At 37.0% G+C, this 17295-nt stretch overlaps 1 pseudogene across 1 annotated transcript; it reads left to right on the forward strand.

The window, feature by feature from the left end:
• The first annotated feature begins 984 nt into the window (after nucleotides 1-984).
• Nucleotides 985-15870, forward strand: LOC149235427 (ran-binding protein 1 homolog c pseudogene; annotated as a pseudogene). The gene is made up of 6 exons (XR_016245874.1): nucleotides 985-1160; nucleotides 2284-2435; nucleotides 2598-2723; nucleotides 15113-15199; nucleotides 15293-15385; nucleotides 15558-15870. The product of XR_016245874.1 is annotated as a ran-binding protein 1 homolog c pseudogene (transcript).
• Nucleotides 15871-17295: the final 1425 nt, after the last annotated feature.

A 17295-nucleotide genomic window follows, 5' to 3' on the forward strand; every position in this document is an offset into this window, starting at 1 on the left:
TTGGAAATTATTTTTTATGAGCAAACATTATTTAAATGTTTTGTATTTTTTTTTTTTATTTTTTTTTTTTTAAATTTATTTTGGCCGACACTAGCAAAATTTCAACTTTGATGATGGACAAACGTCGCTGTAACCATACTAGGCTGTAGAGTGAGCTTGGCATATTCATATTATTTTCATCCTCAACATTGAGGATTGTGTAAATCTCAGTGGAAGATGCCCCTTGGAATGATGGACAAACATGGCCGTAACCATACTAGGCTGTAGAGTGAGCTTGGCATATTCATATTATTTTCATCCTCAACATCGAGGATTGTGTAAAGCTCAGTGGAAGATGCCCCTTAGAATAGTTTTGATGCCCCCAAAATGACTTCCATTCTCAACCCCTCCCCATGAAATTTGAACTTAAGACCTCGTAACAACTAAACCCCATACAAACCAACTACCCTACAACTTATCATGGATCAACCACAACAATACTTATTATAATAATTTAAAACCAATATTTCTAATTACTTTTCCATATTTATCTCATTTACAAACACCTCAACCCCATCCCATTATTATTACAATAAACACAATAATATATCACCGAGGAAAGAGTTCAAAATTGCGAAAACAAAAGACGCACAACAACCTCTAGTCCCAACATGACAACATGAATGAAGTAGGCCTCTCATGTTGGAGATGATTTAGGGGTTATTCCATGGCCTTCTCTCCCTTTGAAACCCCCCAACCATCCCTGTAATAATTTATTATATTATCTTTAACGATGCTACTTTTACTCTCAATCTTTAACAGTTACCGGCCTTCTCTCCGTCGACCTCTTTGCCCTTTGCCTTCGAAGCATTTTTGCACAGTTAAATCCTTTGTCCAAAATCTTCGAGGTTTCGCATTCGTGTCTGATATTGGGCGAGTTTCTGGCATATTTTGGATCCATCGATTTCATTCGAGCCATCCCTCTGTGCACTATCTCGTATTGGGATGGCTGGAACTCAGGAGGATCTTGTTCTTACACGGTCAGTAGATGACGATTCGAGAGAGAACGAGGATGATGTCGGAAAGGAAGAGGACACTGGAGCTCAGGTTGCACCCATTGTTAAGCTTGAGGAGGTTACTGTCACCACGGGCGAAGAAGAGGAGGATGTCCTTCTTGACATGTAAATTTCTTAATCCATGGCTATTTCATGATTTTGTTTTCTCAGTTGAAAGTTGTTTTCATGGCCTCTTCGGTGGCCCTTTTCCTGTGCACATAAATGGGACCTTGACTATAAGGAAGATGCATTTGGGCAGTTATTTACTTCTAATTTTTCTCCTTTTTAGTAAGATCTGTTTTTATCGGGTTCTCGATGTTTTGTTCGCCTGTTGATGATGATCGGATTTGTCATTTCAACGGGGTGCTGAAGAAACTCTATGGTAGATGCATTTAGCGGGCTATGGTTTGTTTTATCGGGTAATTAAGGTTTTTTTCTTCTGTGTATTTTGTGAGTTTCTTGTTGTTTTGATGTCCCATTGATATTTTGATCAGCATTTTTTGATCTCATTATGGTCTGTAATAATTGTTTTCCTATGTTGATAGGCTGCCGATGAAGATTTTTTCGGGGATGCATTTGATGGTTTATTTGTTATCATTGGGGGTTTTGTATTTTCACGAGTCTTTTTATATTTTGTTGAACTACAGGCAATCCTTTTTTCAATGTCTTTGAAGAATCTATGATGGTTTCTCTGTTATTCTGGTTTAGTGGGGGGTGTGATGGTCATTTGTTATTGTTAAGCATACGGGGTTTCGTATTTTTTGGTTTTTGGATTAGCCATTGAATACTGAATTGGGCCTATTTGATAATCTGTCTTTTGGTTATTGGCATTAGGATGATTTGTCTTTTTATGTTGTGAGGTGGTATGATTCAGGCATATGTCTGTTTTGGTCTTCTGTCAACTGTTTTCGTTGACTTTCTATGATGTTTTGAACAGGCTGTTGATCATTTCTGTACTTTATGGGGATGTATGGGATGAGCATTCTTTTGTTATTAAATAGTTGATGATTTGTATTCTTACATGTTTGATGTTATTATTGAGCTTTTTTGTGGGATCCTTTTCGGTAATGTTAAGGAATATCTCTTGTGTTTTTAATAGGTCGTTGGTAATTTATCTTTGAATGCATTTGATATGGTGGGATATTGCGGACGTTACTTCTAATGGATGCCATGGGCTCTTAAAATGATCCTAATGCAGTTTCATTGTTTATTAATATTCCCATTCTTTTTTATATGTTTGACCCTGCAGGAAGGCGAAGCTGTACAGGTTTGACAAGGATGGGAATCAATGGAAGGAGCTTGGTGTAGGAACAATAAAGTTTTTTAAGCACAAGGATACTACAAAGGTTCGGTTGGTCATGAGGCAATCCAAGACATTGAAAATATGTGCAAACCATTTAAGTATGTAAATTTGTTTGTTTGTTTTTTTTTTTGTGTAATTTCCCGCCTGAGATTGTAATAGCTTATCTTACGTCCAAGTTTTAAGAGGCTTTCTATGCTGAGAATTTGTGTTGATCCTTACTATCTGGATTATATTGTTTTTTTTTTTTTTTTGCGTTGCAGTTCATTCCCCAATGTCACTTCAGGAGCACGCAGGTAGTGATAAAACTTAGGTCTGGCATGCAACTGATTTCTCAGATGGGGAACTGAAGGAAGAACTCTTCTGCATTCGTCTTGGCTCTGTAGACAGTGAGCACTGTTCTTAGACTCTTCTAATCCTTGTTATGATCTTTTCTTTATGTCTTGTATTTTTCTTTGATAAAATCAATGTTTGAGTACCTATATTCTTGGATCATTTCATTGAAGGGTTGATTTTGCATATGTTCTTAGGATGCTTTTGTGGAGATTATAGTGGGTTGGTAAGGGATCCCCCTCCCCAAACACCCTATCAGCATAGTTAAGACTTGAGTTTAGGGTGGCTTTAATTATCTCTGGTAATAGCAAATGATACGGAGGATTGTGCATAACCCACCCCCTTTTTGATTCCAATAAGCAGAGGTGGTCACTATGGTAATCCGATTTCAATTTGTAGTTAGAAAATGGGGTCACAACTTTCCATATTTTTTGTTTTGTTTTGTCTTTTTACATCAAACAATAGTATATTTATTAGAACCATAGTCAACTAAACAAACAGGAAACAATTTATTTTACAGGTGGAAGAAGTGATAGGCTTAGAGCAATTGAATTGTAGGCCATGCTTCTTGACAAATTGATGAACATATGTCTCCTTACTTGAGATTTAGGTTGGCACCATGGCACCTAAGTCACAGGACACATCCAAAAGGGTCCCGTGTCCCGTATTTTACGTATTGGACACGAAAACGGCCCTAATACGTGTCGAATACGTTTTTTAACGTGTCCTGGAAATTGAATACGTATTCTATGGTTTTCTTCGTGTCCCTGAATTTCGAAAACGTGTATTTCGTTTGTTGAAAACGTAGCCCTAACGTATTTCGTCTGGTTGAATATGTATGCTGCAAAAAGTGTAATTTAAAGGCCGCGCGATGGATTTTTGCGGGTTATTTAAGGGCAATCGTTCCTTTACTGAAAATCGTGTATCTGTGGCTCTACATGCACAGGAATAGTAGTAGCAGCTAACTCATCCAGCTAGATAAGGGTTACGGGCTGCCCAAAATTGTTAGCAACCTCCAGCACTGAGATTCGTTCCACACAGCGCACAGGAAACACTAAACTCAGTCCCTTTTAAGGATACGCTCAGCCATCTGCACAGCAATGGATGTGGCCCCACTACAAAAGTAAACTCAACCTAATAAGCACCATACCGAAGCATATTTCCTTCTTGATCAAATGCATTCATCCCCATCCTGGATCAAGCATCTTAGGCCTGAATGTTTGAATTACAAAGGTGATGAATTTGTAATGATGATGGGTGCCTAAAAGAACCACAAAAATTGCCATGCATACCACTGCCAGTGAATTTTGCTAGCTTTACTGGGTCCTTTAGGCACCTAGAAATACTAATGTTCTGATATTTTCCCATGATAAAACCACCATATGGGTCCATCAGCATTTCCTGGTTCAAGCAAGGTTTCTCCATGTATTTGGTTGTGACTGACAACTACGTTAGAATACGAACATCATTAGGGAGACATAGATTCCTATAATATGAGAGTTATGTCTTAACAATGATGCTTTAAAAGATCTGAGAGGATCTTGATGCTGCTCGTAAACTCACAAGCCATGAATAATATGCACAATAGTGACTACATCCTGAGCAATTACATGATTTTTTCACCTTAGATTTTGTCGAAAGGTGAAAGAAACAAATGGCTTTTACAAAGAGGCATAATTTTTTATACAAATTTTCCCATGGAAACCAACATTAGAAGGCATCACATTTACCAACCAAAAGAAGGCATATCTTTAACTGCTAGGATAACAATATTGAGTAACAGCAGTTCTTAAATATAGCATTAGGATGACATATCTGCATCAAAGGTCTGTCCCAAACAATGCTATCACTCTTAACATCACTAACTTCCATGTAACAAATTTGTTCTGAATTTTTAGAACATTAAAAATTTTGCAGAGATTTAATCATAACGTGTTTATGTGCACAGAGTTTGACCCTATCAGATTCACTGCTTGTTCGATACAGAAAAGCTGGTCCTGGTAAGATTACTAGTGGCTTCTTACATTAGTTGGTGGAACCACCAATAGCACATTACATTTGACAATCTGTGTATTTGACTTTCAGTGTCAAAATTAGGGATTTAAACATCACATTCTAGATCCACTTGTGATTTCATTTTCAAATAGCTCCCTAAACCTGATGGACAACATAATGTTTGCCTTGAATCTGTTTAAACTACATCAACTTAAACATTTACTACATTTACATGCTTATCTAAAAAAACATAGTAGTAACTTGCATGGGTGGAACATAGAAGTTAGAACGGTCTATTAGAGAAATTGAAATTCGTCTAAACAAATGGACCTTTCAATTAAGTATTTAAAGTACTTTAATATACCATTGAATATGGAATGTCTTTGCTCACCTGAATTGCCATTTCAAATATTGTACCTATAATCGGGATTTTTTTTATCTTTCATGGAGTAGAAAGCTATTATAGGACAAATTTAATTGTATTGTCGCAGACCAGCCTCCCCGCACCCTGCAACAGAACTTTATATATGTCTAGATTCAACCTCTCAATAACCAGAACCTAGCCCAGAGCAGATGATATCAGCTCTCACACCCAGGCAGAGGTATCACGGCCTGTTTGTTTTCAAGGCAGCCTCCAAATCTGTAATATGTCCCTCGCACCAAAGAGAAAACTCAAACTTGGACCCTTTAATAATATTTTAATTTGATTAGATAAGCTGCAACCTGCAATTTAATATGGATAAAAAACTATATTTCGGTATATATATATATATATATATATATATATATATATATATATATATATATATATATATTAAATATATATAAAACGTGTCCCCCGTGTCCTGTTTCTGGCTCGTTGCGTTTCGTATTGAATACTCTTATTTACGTGTCCTCGTGTCATGTGACTTAGCATGGCACCATCCTGTCCATCATTATACACTAATCTTGTCATTATCTTCTTCACTGTGAATGACTGGCCTGTTCCCTGCAAATAGATCTGGGCATAAAGGAGCCAATCCAAGAACAGTAATCTCTAGCACAAGACAATATTAATGATCTAAATACCTAATCCTGAAGCTTGAGTTTGATTTTTCTCTAATGGTTCTGAATCTCTGATTGAGAATCTCCCACTCGTCATTATCAAACCTTCTCCTTCATCATTGGCATCAGTTGCACTGCTGAGGTACTTTGGTTGGTTGTCATTGGACTTGGGAGCTTGAAGTTTCAAATGATTATAGTAACAAACAGCCAGAAAAGCCAGTCCACACCCACTCAAGTTTATGACTGTAACCTTTTCATTTATTATAGACAAAGATTATGTTATGAGCAGCCAGTCCTTGAAAAGACCAGCAACATTCATAGTCAAGGCTGAAGTCTTTCCTATCAGAAGAAACACTGCAAGATTAAGAGCCAAGGCACAAGCAGAAATGTCATGTAATCCAAATCAAAGGAAGAGACCCTGATTATCAGAAATGGTTATTCTACTAAGGCCCAGGGGGTGCTGAGAAAAACAAGGCAACAAGGAGCAACAAAGATGTGATGGGATTCAACTTAATCCCTTTTGATGTTCATGGAATTTGTATGAGAACCAATTGGGTAGTCTCACATGCAACTGCACTTAACTGGAGAATCACCTCCCATGCATTCATCTTGGCCTCCCCATAAGCTGAAATAGTAACTCCAATGGATATGGCCAACATATTGGCCTCGGGCTCACCATTATAAGTTTCTTTCTTCAGGGAAACCACAATCAAATACACAGCAATGGGAATTAGAGCTATCAGCATTTGAAATAATGATACTGAGAGGAAAACATAGGCAGAATTTGAAAACCAGAGACCCAAAGAATACACTTATCAATACTATGGGTTCAACGAGCTTGAAGACTCTTACAATAGCAACAGCCAGTGTTGAGTAGAAGCCCATGTGAATCATGGTGGGACTGATCACACTAAAGTTGTCAAGCAATGGCAACTCCAATGGATATGGCTAACATATTGGCCATGGCCTCACCTTTATAAGATTCTTTCTTCAGGGGAACTGCAATCGAATGCATATCAAATGGGCACAAGAGCTTTCAACATTTGAAATATCGATACTTTGAGAGACATGCACCAAGGGCTGCATCATTTAGGATTTGTACTCAGTTTAGGTGTCATATTCAAGGGGAAGTTGTTATGCTTTCCACCACTTCATAGATTGTTAGAGTGATGAAACAAAAGAGGCTCCCTCTTGAGGCTAGATTATGTCATTCATATCAGCTGTGTTGTTGATGTCCTAGCTCAGCCAGGTCTTGCCAAAACTCTGTTGAGGTTCAAAATTTATTATAAACTGAAATGTCTTCACAATAATTGACCTCATAAAATGCCATAATCACAAGATATGCCATACATGGCTGTGATTATGGCTCGCAAGACCCTTAGACTTTGAGCAATGAGGCTCGCAACATCACTTATGATTATGCACTCTACAATTCTGTGACCAGCTGAATGTCAAGCAATTGAACCGCGATTTAAATCCTATTTTGTCAGCAATAAGTACTATACTTTGTCTTTATTTAGTGTAGAGAACCAAACACTTATTTTTCTCATCTATAGAAGGGACAATGGTTGTTTGCCTATGAGGTATAAGGAAATCCTATCAGATGTTTTGTATTTTCGTATGGAATTGAATCATACTCCTGCACACTGTAACATTCATATATATCAACCTGTAGAGGCTTTAATAACACCTGGTATTCTGGTTAGTGATTTTATTGGACCTCATGTGCATATCCTACATGCACAGGATGGACTATTCATATGTTACAGGGTATTATTCTTATTATTTAGGGTGCACATCTTCAGGTGCTCAAGAACGATTACTAGAACAGTCAGTAAATTCTGCAATTTAAAGGATGAAAAAGGAGGTTATAGGAGTCTAGTTTTGGTTCTCATCCACAATGTCACACTAGTCTGCCTGGGAATGGTTCTCATGGTTTAATAGTGACGTGAGGAGTCATAATACCACAGATCACTAAACACGAATAGCTAAGGTAGCCCAAGGACAATAGCCATCTTTACACATTAATTAACAGGTCTTACATTAATTATCCTAGGAGGTTTTAATACTTCCAAATGCTTAAAAAACAGTTAGCAGAGCATTCACATTACACATTCCAGCAATCTTTTCTATAAACCAACCAAATGCAGTCAGGAGAGCCCTCCTTTTAAACTATACAACCTTATTGTTAGTATGATCAACCTTATTTTAATATATAGTGTGACAAACCGTATGTGACAGGCAGGTGGAAAACGTTTCTCGCAATTGACTAAGCGACGTCCTGCGAGCCAGACTTGAGACGGAAACCCTCGTCAGAAGTATATGCTTGGCTCTTTTCCAAACAAATGAAGAGTCAATGAGGTTTTGTGTAATCACTTCTGGTATCGTATTGGGTTAACCCACCCCCTTTTTGATTCCAATAAGCAGAGGTGGTCACTATGGTAATCCGATTTCAATTTGTAGTTAGAAAATGGGGTCACAACTTTCCATATTTTTTGTTTTGTTTTGTCTATTTACATCAAACAATAATATATTTATTAGAACCATAGTCAACTAAAAAAACAGGAAACAATTTATTTGACAGGTGGAAGAAGTGATAGGCTTAGAGCAATTGAATTGTAGGCCATGCTTCTTGACAAATTGATGAACAGATGTCTCCTTACTTGAGATTTAGGTTGGCACCATGGCACCATCCTGTCCATCATTATACACTAATCTTGTCATTATCTTCTTCACTGTGAATGACTGGCCTGTTCCCTGCAAATAGCACCAATTCACTCTCTACCCATAGCTTGTAGTTGGGAACATCTACCTAGGACAATATCAAATTCACTCTCTACCCATAGCTATGGGTAGAGACCACATCGGTAGACAAAAGCAACAATTATAATACAAATGTATGTGGTGTTTCTATTTGAGATAAAAAAACACTAGAGAATCCCAAGAGTTTTCAATCAAGCCAACTCAAATCATTAGTAGGAGATTCATCCTCCAAGACCCAATGAAAGACTAGATCAACCTTATCAAATAAAATTGGATCTAGATCCTTTGCCTGCAATTGTTTTGTGAGCATCCAAATGTTGTAGTTGATGAAGACCAACTTCCCCAGTTGCTCATGCTCCAACATACTGCACTTTTTGCTCATATCCCTGTGCAAAACCCATTTTTTATAACAAACAACAAACCCCTTCAACGTCATTTGCATATAGGATTTTATATCAGCTGGGGAGAGAACTATGTTTTTGTCTTTTATAACAATCTCAAGATCACTCTCCATGAATTCAAAGACAATATGTAAATTCTGTTTGTGTGGATATGCATCTATTAGTTGAATTATACTTGGATGCGAAAGCTCCTTCAATAATTTGATTTCTCTTAAAGCAGTTACATTAACACCTTCTTTGGCTTTACCCAGATGGATTTTCTTTACTGCCACAGTTTTGTTTGTCACAGTCTTTCAAAACAGTTTTAATCCAGAACTGGTTGTCTTTTTTTCTAGTTCTTGATATTTGTATGGGTTCCATAGGGTGGCAAGGCCTCTTGAGTCCCCTCTCGCACTGACTATTGCACCTTTGCTGCTGGCCCAACAAATTTGCTTGGCTTTTTCAAATTCATTTGCATCCATCTTTGTTTCATGAAGGAATAAAATGCCTGCTTTCTCAGTCCTTATTATATCCTTTACTGCCAGGGTTTTGATGGTGTTCCCCAAACCTCTTATATTCGAAGAAATTATTTTCATTGAGAGGTGCACATAGATGCTTCCTTCTCCTTGTCCATGTATTTCATTGATTCCTTTCTGGCATTCTGCTGGTTTTTTGTGTTGCTGTTCTAATGTTTTCTGCTTGCCTAATATTTTCTCAATGGCAGTGGCGTCATCTCTTTTCTCCTTGTGAGGTTTTCTTCCCATTTTTTTGAATCCCTTTTCAACATGCTCAAGATGTTCCCCATCAGCCCAGGAGTCTGATTTCTTCTACTTGCAGGAGGCGTTGATGTTCCTATTAGGATGAGGAACAGGAGACCCTTCGTTGTTAAGAGGTTCAACTAGCGAGGTCTTCTCAATGAGAGATGAGTTAGCAGGGTCATGGGGTGAGGGGGCTGTGTTGTCCACTGAAGGTTTTTCTTTTTTATTGGAGAGGAAGATATGACAGGAGAGGTGTAAAGACTAACTAAATCAGCAGGAGGGTCATCTGCTTCAGGGAAAAAAGATTCTGTTGTTTGGTTACCATGTCAGGAAGGGTAGTGAAAGGGTCAAAAGGGTTAGAAGGAGTGGTAGTTACAACCTCTTTCCTGAACGAAGATCCAGCTTTGACATGCCTTGCACATGTTTTCTTAGGGACATGACATTCTCCCGAGGGACTTACAACAGAGGTTTTGGACTTGCAATCATTGGCAAAGCGACCATATTCGTGACAAAGCTTGCACTTGTAATGGATCTGTTGATAATCCAGAGTCTGCTCATGGATTCAGTCTCCATTTTTGAGGATTATTTTCTCTGGAAGAGCTTGTTCTAGATCAACTTCAACACAAATACAAGGACAAACATATTGTTTATGCTTCAGTTCAGAACTATCTAGAAACTTTCCAAGAGAGTTTCCTATGTAGATGGGGCTGTCAGTCTCCCAGCAAGGAAGAGGAAGACAAGGAAGTCAGACCCAGATAGGGTAAGGGTTGTGACTCGAATTTTTTCTGAAGGAAGCTCCGTGGTAGGAGCATTATCAGCTTTCTTTACAAATTTTGAGGAGAGGGAGGAACTGGTTTTGACTTTTTACCCCAACCACTAATTAAGGTGCTGAAAGCTGAGTCTGCTTGGAAACCTCCAGAACCCGATGATATTTCTTCTAACGTTGTTGGGTTATTCGATTGCGTATCTCGTACAAAGCGAGGAAGACAAGATTCGATTTTTTGAAGTGCGGGAGCAGTTGCAGAGCCCTTGGAGACAAAGCTTGAAAAAATTGAAATAGAGGCCTGTGTAGATAGTTAATCATTGAAATTTCTTAGTTTTATTGGCCGATCAGATGATTTGGCAGTGGACTGGATCTGTTTTTCCTTGTATTGTTGGTGAGATTTGTATATCTGGGAGAAGTGGTTGCTGATTTGGTGATTCAAGAAGAAATTGATAGATTTCTGAGTGTTTTTCCACAGAGATTGGGTAGATTAATCAGAAATCCATATTCATGTGTTTCACTGTTGATTTTGTGTAGATTTATCAAAATCTGTGGGATTTTTGACTGTTTAAGAGCAGATTTTTGGAAATGTTTGTGTTTTGTTCTTGTTTGAGGGAAATTTTTTCACAAATCTATGTGATACGTGGCTGCCTACTGGTGTTGAGAGCCCATATACAATGGTTTGTCCTCAAGATTGTAGAGTGAGGGAGGGAGGAAAGTCTATTTTGAATTTTTAGCATTTTACTATGTTTCAGTGTCTATTTCTGCATTTATGACTTGTATCACTGGCCTTTTTACCCAACATCATGTTGTAAGGTAGCCATGGAATTTTTGGCAAATGCTACATGCATGTGTAAGAAACATATGTTTTTCATATTTGAGTAGAGGTGCTTGCTTGATATTGTCCTAGGTAGATGTTCCCAACTGCAAATAGCACCAATTCCATTTCCTGAGGCATCACATTCCAAAATAAAGGTTTTTGTGAATTTTGGCATAGCTAAGGCCAGTGCTTGGCACATTACCTCTTTAAGATGTTCAAAGGACTTCATTGCTTCTGGAGTCCATGAAAATGCATCTTTCTTCAATAATGTTGTTACAAGTGCTTCTATTCTCCCATAATTCTTAACAAACCTGCAATAATACACTGTCAACCCGAGAAATTCTCGAAAGCTTGAGTTTGATTTTTCTCTACTGATTCTGAATCTCTGATTGAGAATCTCCCACTCGTCATTATCAAACCTTCTCGTTCATCATTGGCATCAGCTGCACTGCTGAGGTACTTTGGTTGGTTGTCATTGGACTTGAGAGCTTGAAGTTTCAAATGATTATAGTAACAGACAGCCAGAAAAGCCAGTCCACACCCACTCAAGTTTATGACTGTAACCTTTTCATTTATTACAGACAAAGATTATGTTATGAGCAGCTAGCCCTTGACAAGACCAGCAACATTCATAGTCAAGGCTGAAGTCTTTCCTATCAGAAGAAACACTGCAAGATTAAGAGCCAAGGCACAAGCAGACATGTCATGTAATCCAAATCAAAGGAAGAGACCCTGATTATCAGAAATGGGTATTCTACTAAGGCCCAGGGGGTGCTGAGAAAAACAAGGCAACAAGGAGCAACAAAGATGTGATGGGATTCAACTTAATCCCTTTTGATGTTCGTGGAATTTGTATGAGAACCAATTGGGTAGTCTCACATGCAACTGCACTTAACTGGAGAATCACCTCCCATGCATTCATCTTGGCCTCCCCATAAGCTGAAATAGTAACTCCAATGGATATGGCCAACATATTGGCCTCGGGCTCACCTTTATAAGCTTCTTTCTTCAGGGAAACCACAATCAAATACACAGCAATGGGAATTAGAGCTTTCAGCATTTGAAATAATGATACTGAGAGGAAAACATAGGCAGAATTTGAAAACCAGAGACCCAAAGAATACACTTATCAATACTATGGGTTCAATGAGCTTGAAGACTCTTACAATAGCAACAGCCAGTGTTGAGTAGAAGCCCATGTGAATCATGGTGGGACTGATCACACTAAAGTTGTCAAGAAATGGCAACTCCAATGGATATGGCTAACATATTGGCCATGGCCTCACCTTTATAAGATTCTTTCTTCAGGGGAACTGCAATCGAATGCATATCAAATGGGCACAAGAGCTTTCAACATTTGAAATATCGATACTTTGAGAGACATGCACCAAGGGCTGCATCATTTAGGATTTGTACTCAGTTTAGGTGTCATATTCAAGGGGAAGTTGTTATGCTTTCCACCACTTCATAGATTGTTAGAGTGATGAAACAAAAGAGGCTCCCTCTTGAGGCTAGACTATGTCATTCATATCAGCTGTGTTGTTGATGTCCTAGCTCAGCCAAGTCTTGCCAAAACTCTGTTGAGGTTCAAAATTTATTATAAACTGAAATGTCTTCACAAGAATTGACCTCATAAAATGCCATAATCACAAGATATGCCATACATGGCTGTGATTATGGCTCGCAAGACCCTTAGACTTTGAGCAATGAGGCCCGCAACATCACTTATGATTATGCACTCTACAATTCTGTGACCAGCTGAATGTCAAGCAATTGAACCGCGATTTAAATCCTATTTTGTCAGCAATAAGTACTATACTTTGTCTTTATTTAGTGTAGAGAACCAAGCACTTATTCTGCTCATCTATAGAAGGGACAATGGTTGTTTGCCTATGAGGTATAAGGAAATCCTATCAGATGTTTTGTATTTTCGTATGGAATTGAATCATACTCCTGCACACTGTTACATTCATATATATCAACCTGTAGAGGCTTTAATAACACCTGGTATTCTGGTTAGTGATTTTATTGGACCTCATGTGCATATCCTACATGCACAGGATGGACTATTCATATGTTACAGGGTATTTTTCTTATTATTTAGGGTGCACATCTTCAGGTGCTCAAGAACGATTACTAGAACAGTCAGTTAATTCTGCAATTTAAAGGATGAAAAAGGAGGTTATAGGAGTCTAGTTTTGGTTCTCATCCACAATGTCACACTAGTCTGCCTGGGCATGGTTCTCATGGTTTAATAGTGACTTGAGGAGTCATAATACCACAGATCACTAAACACGAACAGCTAAGGTAGCCCAAGGACAATAGTCATCTTTACACATTAATTAACAGGTCTTACATTAATTATCCTAGGGGGTTTTAATACTTCCAAATGCTTAAAAAACAGTTAGCAGAGCATTCACATTACACATTCCAGTAATCTTTTCTATAAACCAACCAAATGCAGTCAGGAGAGCCCTCCTTTTAAACTATACAACCTTATTGTTAGTATGATCAACCTTATTTTAATATATAGTGTGACAAACCGTATGTGACAGGCAGGTGGAAAACTTTTCTCGCAATTGACTAAGCGACGTCCTGCGAGCCAGACTTGAGATGGAAACCCTCGTCAGAAGTATATGCTTGGCTCTTTTCCAAACAAATGAAGAGTCAATGAGGTTTTGTGTAATCACTTCTGGTATCGTATTGGGTTATTGTTAGAAGCGATAATTGGATTCGGATTCTCATCGAGTGAGTTGTTCTGCTTTCTCAATTTGAGAGGGTTTGTTTGGAGGGAAAAACGAAAGAGGACATACAAGAATAGTGAGGGGAAAGATGCAGAGGAAGAGGATTGAGAACATCGCCAGCAGGCAGGCTACATTTTCCAAACGTAGGTGGATTGATGAAGAAAGCTTACGAGCTCTCGGTGCTCTGCACTGCAGAAGTTGAACTTGTGATTTTCTCCCCAGCAGGAAAGCTCTATGAACTGTTTTTTAGTGCAAATCCTACTATTTTGATTCTAATAATCATGGCTATGCAAACCTCATGAGATTCTTACTAATAACCCCGGTGGTGCAAGCCCTAGTAAGCTCGATGTTGAAAAACTTAGTGTAAAACCTCCAAATCGCTGGTTTTGTTGTAGTGCTTATTGGAGAGTATATAAAAAATTTCACACCTTTTTATGAGATATGGGAGGAAAACATGTTAAAGATTTTTAATAAATATAAAATTTCCAAAATGATGCTAGTTACGTGTGATTCTTTTTTCATTTTTTTTTATTATGAAAAATGAAACTCAATGTTTTTTCATTAGTGCACACATATTTCATTATATAATTGCATATAGAAAAATCATTCCAGAGCCGATAACAATAAAAGTGAAGAATTTATGGTCCAACTTTATATTTAAGGGAGATGTTTAAGGATGACGTTTGAATTTTGTTTTTCATTTTAAGACATTTGGAGCAAATATTAGGAAGGAATTTGAGAAAGGATTGTCCTTGATTTTCGAAAATGGAGTTGTTCCTTTCCAGCCATATGCCCCAAGTGACCATCAAAGGGAGAGCTCATATGTTTTTTGGATGTTTTCTTTATAGCCATTTTTCTACACATATCCATAGAGTCCCCATGCCATTGATGTGAATTACTTGTTCGGTTTTTTTTAACCAAAATTTTTAACCAAACAAGAAAAATTAAAAAAATGCCTCAAGATCAAAGACTGAAACAAAGACCTATTGACATACCTTTTAAAGTATGGAAAGAACTTGTAAAATCCATATGAGAAGTTGGATGCACAAAGAAAAGCCGACAATGAGAGCATTGAGGTATTGAATTTTTCATTAAACATTATTTAGAATGTATTAATACTTATAAGTATCTTAGACATGTATTTGTGTGAAAATAAATTGAATTGGTTTATGTTTAAGGACAAGGCATCCAAGGCGAGGTTAACCAAGACAAAAGTCACTCATCGTAGTGGCCAGAAAGGTTTAAAAGCACTGATAACAACCTTTGTAAGTATATTAAACATGTGATATTTTTTTAATAAATTTTGTACTAGAAGAAAGTCATTGTTATCTAATTTCTCCCTATTTACTGATTGATAGGAACTAAAATATGGAAGACCTCCAAATCATTTGGAAAAGGAGGTGCTGCAGCAAAAGAGATGGGTTGAATTTGTTGTTTGGATGGACTCTATGGTATGTAATCTTAGTTGGATTTCCAATATACTTTTAAACCATATTTTCATTTTATTTTTTAGTACTATTAGATATTATATCTTACCTCATTTTATGGTTAACATTGTATAACAAAAACATGCGTTGTGTTATGTAATTAATACTAACATGTAATATTGATTTTTTTTGTTAGAATGCTATAGGTAATGATTGCCAAGACGATGATCCAAATTATGTTCAACGTATATCAGGAGATGATGAGGATGAGGATGAGGATGATGGTGGTGAAGGAGGAGATGATGATGATAGTTGCGGTGTTGGTGATGATGTGGATCAGAGTAATGAGGATGGTCAAGATGATCATGAGGATGATCTTGGTGGTGGTAGCTAGGCATGCACATGCATTGTTTTTTATGAAGAAATTATTGTGTAGAATGACATTGCTATGTTTAGATGGGTGTTGTGAATTTACCCTATATCAATGAGACATTTTGATTTTGTAATCATACGATGAGTTTGATTTATGTATGTTGTTTATTTATCGTAGAATAACGATATTCATGAAATATTTTGATTTGTTAATCATATTTGAATTTTACTTGTTTTGATTAAAAATAATACTGATTTTATTAGTATTATGTTGCTATTTTATAAATGTTTTGAAAATTGTTAATGACACATTGTTATTTTTTTGGATGGATGTTGTCAATTTCTCATAAATTTCTTTACAAATGATTTTGAATTGTGATATCTGCTTCAATGATATTTAGAAACTATCATATATTTCACTATGAATCTATAAAGGGGGTCATATATGTAAAGAAAAATATACTCTATATAAGAAGTCAAATGCGGATGTAACCATGGATGCAAAATTGAAAGTAAAATTGGATGTTAAACTAGGAATTAATACAAAATGCAAACAATTGACATACAAAGTGTTTTAAATTAGAAGTGAAAAATTGTGCAATAGTTGACACAAAGAAGGGAACAAAACATGGCATACAAAAGGATATCAAATTGGGCAAAAACAAGGACACATAAATGGGCACCAAATTAGATGCAAAAAAAGACAACAACTACATGTAAAATAAGATGCAAAGTTGAGCGTTAAAAAGAAGCAAAAAATGTTACAAATTAATATGCCAAATGATGATGCAAATAATGGTGTAAATTTGGGATGCAAACTTGGGTGCAAAAAAGGAAAAAAAAAAGATGTAAGAAAAGACATAAAACAAGATGCAAAATGGGGCTGAAAAAAGGTGAAACCAAGGATGTCATATTGGATGTAAAAAATGATTCCTAATCACATGCAAATTTAGGCTCGAACTCAGACACAAAATTATATGCGAATGTCGACACAAAATGAGGCAAAAAAAGATGCAAATTTGGATGGTGAAAATGATGCAAAACTAGACACCAAAAAAATGCAAAATTGGATGAAAAAGTCGGTGTAAATAATGGTGCAACATTCGACACAAGTAGACACAAAAAAATGGTGCAAAAAGGGGCATAAAATAGCTTAAAATTGGATGCAAAACTTGGTGCAAAAACAAATACAAAAGTAGACGTAAAAAACGGCTCTAAATTGAATGTACCATTAGACACAAAATAAGATGCAAAGGTGGACACAACACATGACTCAACATAAGATGCAAATATAAATGAAAATTTGGATGCTCAAAATGATGTAACATTAGATGCAAGAGATGGTGTTAAAAATGATGCAAAATTGGATGAAACAAATGACGCAAAATATGGTGCAAAATGAGATGGGAAAAATGGAAACAAATCAAACGTAAATGTGGATGTAAAAAATGGTCCAAAAAAAGATGCAAAAATGGGCACAAAAATGGATGCAAAATTTGGTGCTAAATCAAATTCAACACATGGTGCAAAGATAGGCACCAAAGCTGGTGCAAAAATAGAAG

This window comes from Pinus tabuliformis, chromosome 8 (genome assembly GCF_031772625.1).
Source record: "Pinus tabuliformis cultivar Carrire ecotype Pingquan chromosome 8, CPIR1, whole genome shotgun sequence".
NCBI classification, from domain to species: Eukaryota; Viridiplantae; Streptophyta; class Pinopsida; order Pinales; family Pinaceae; genus Pinus; species Pinus tabuliformis.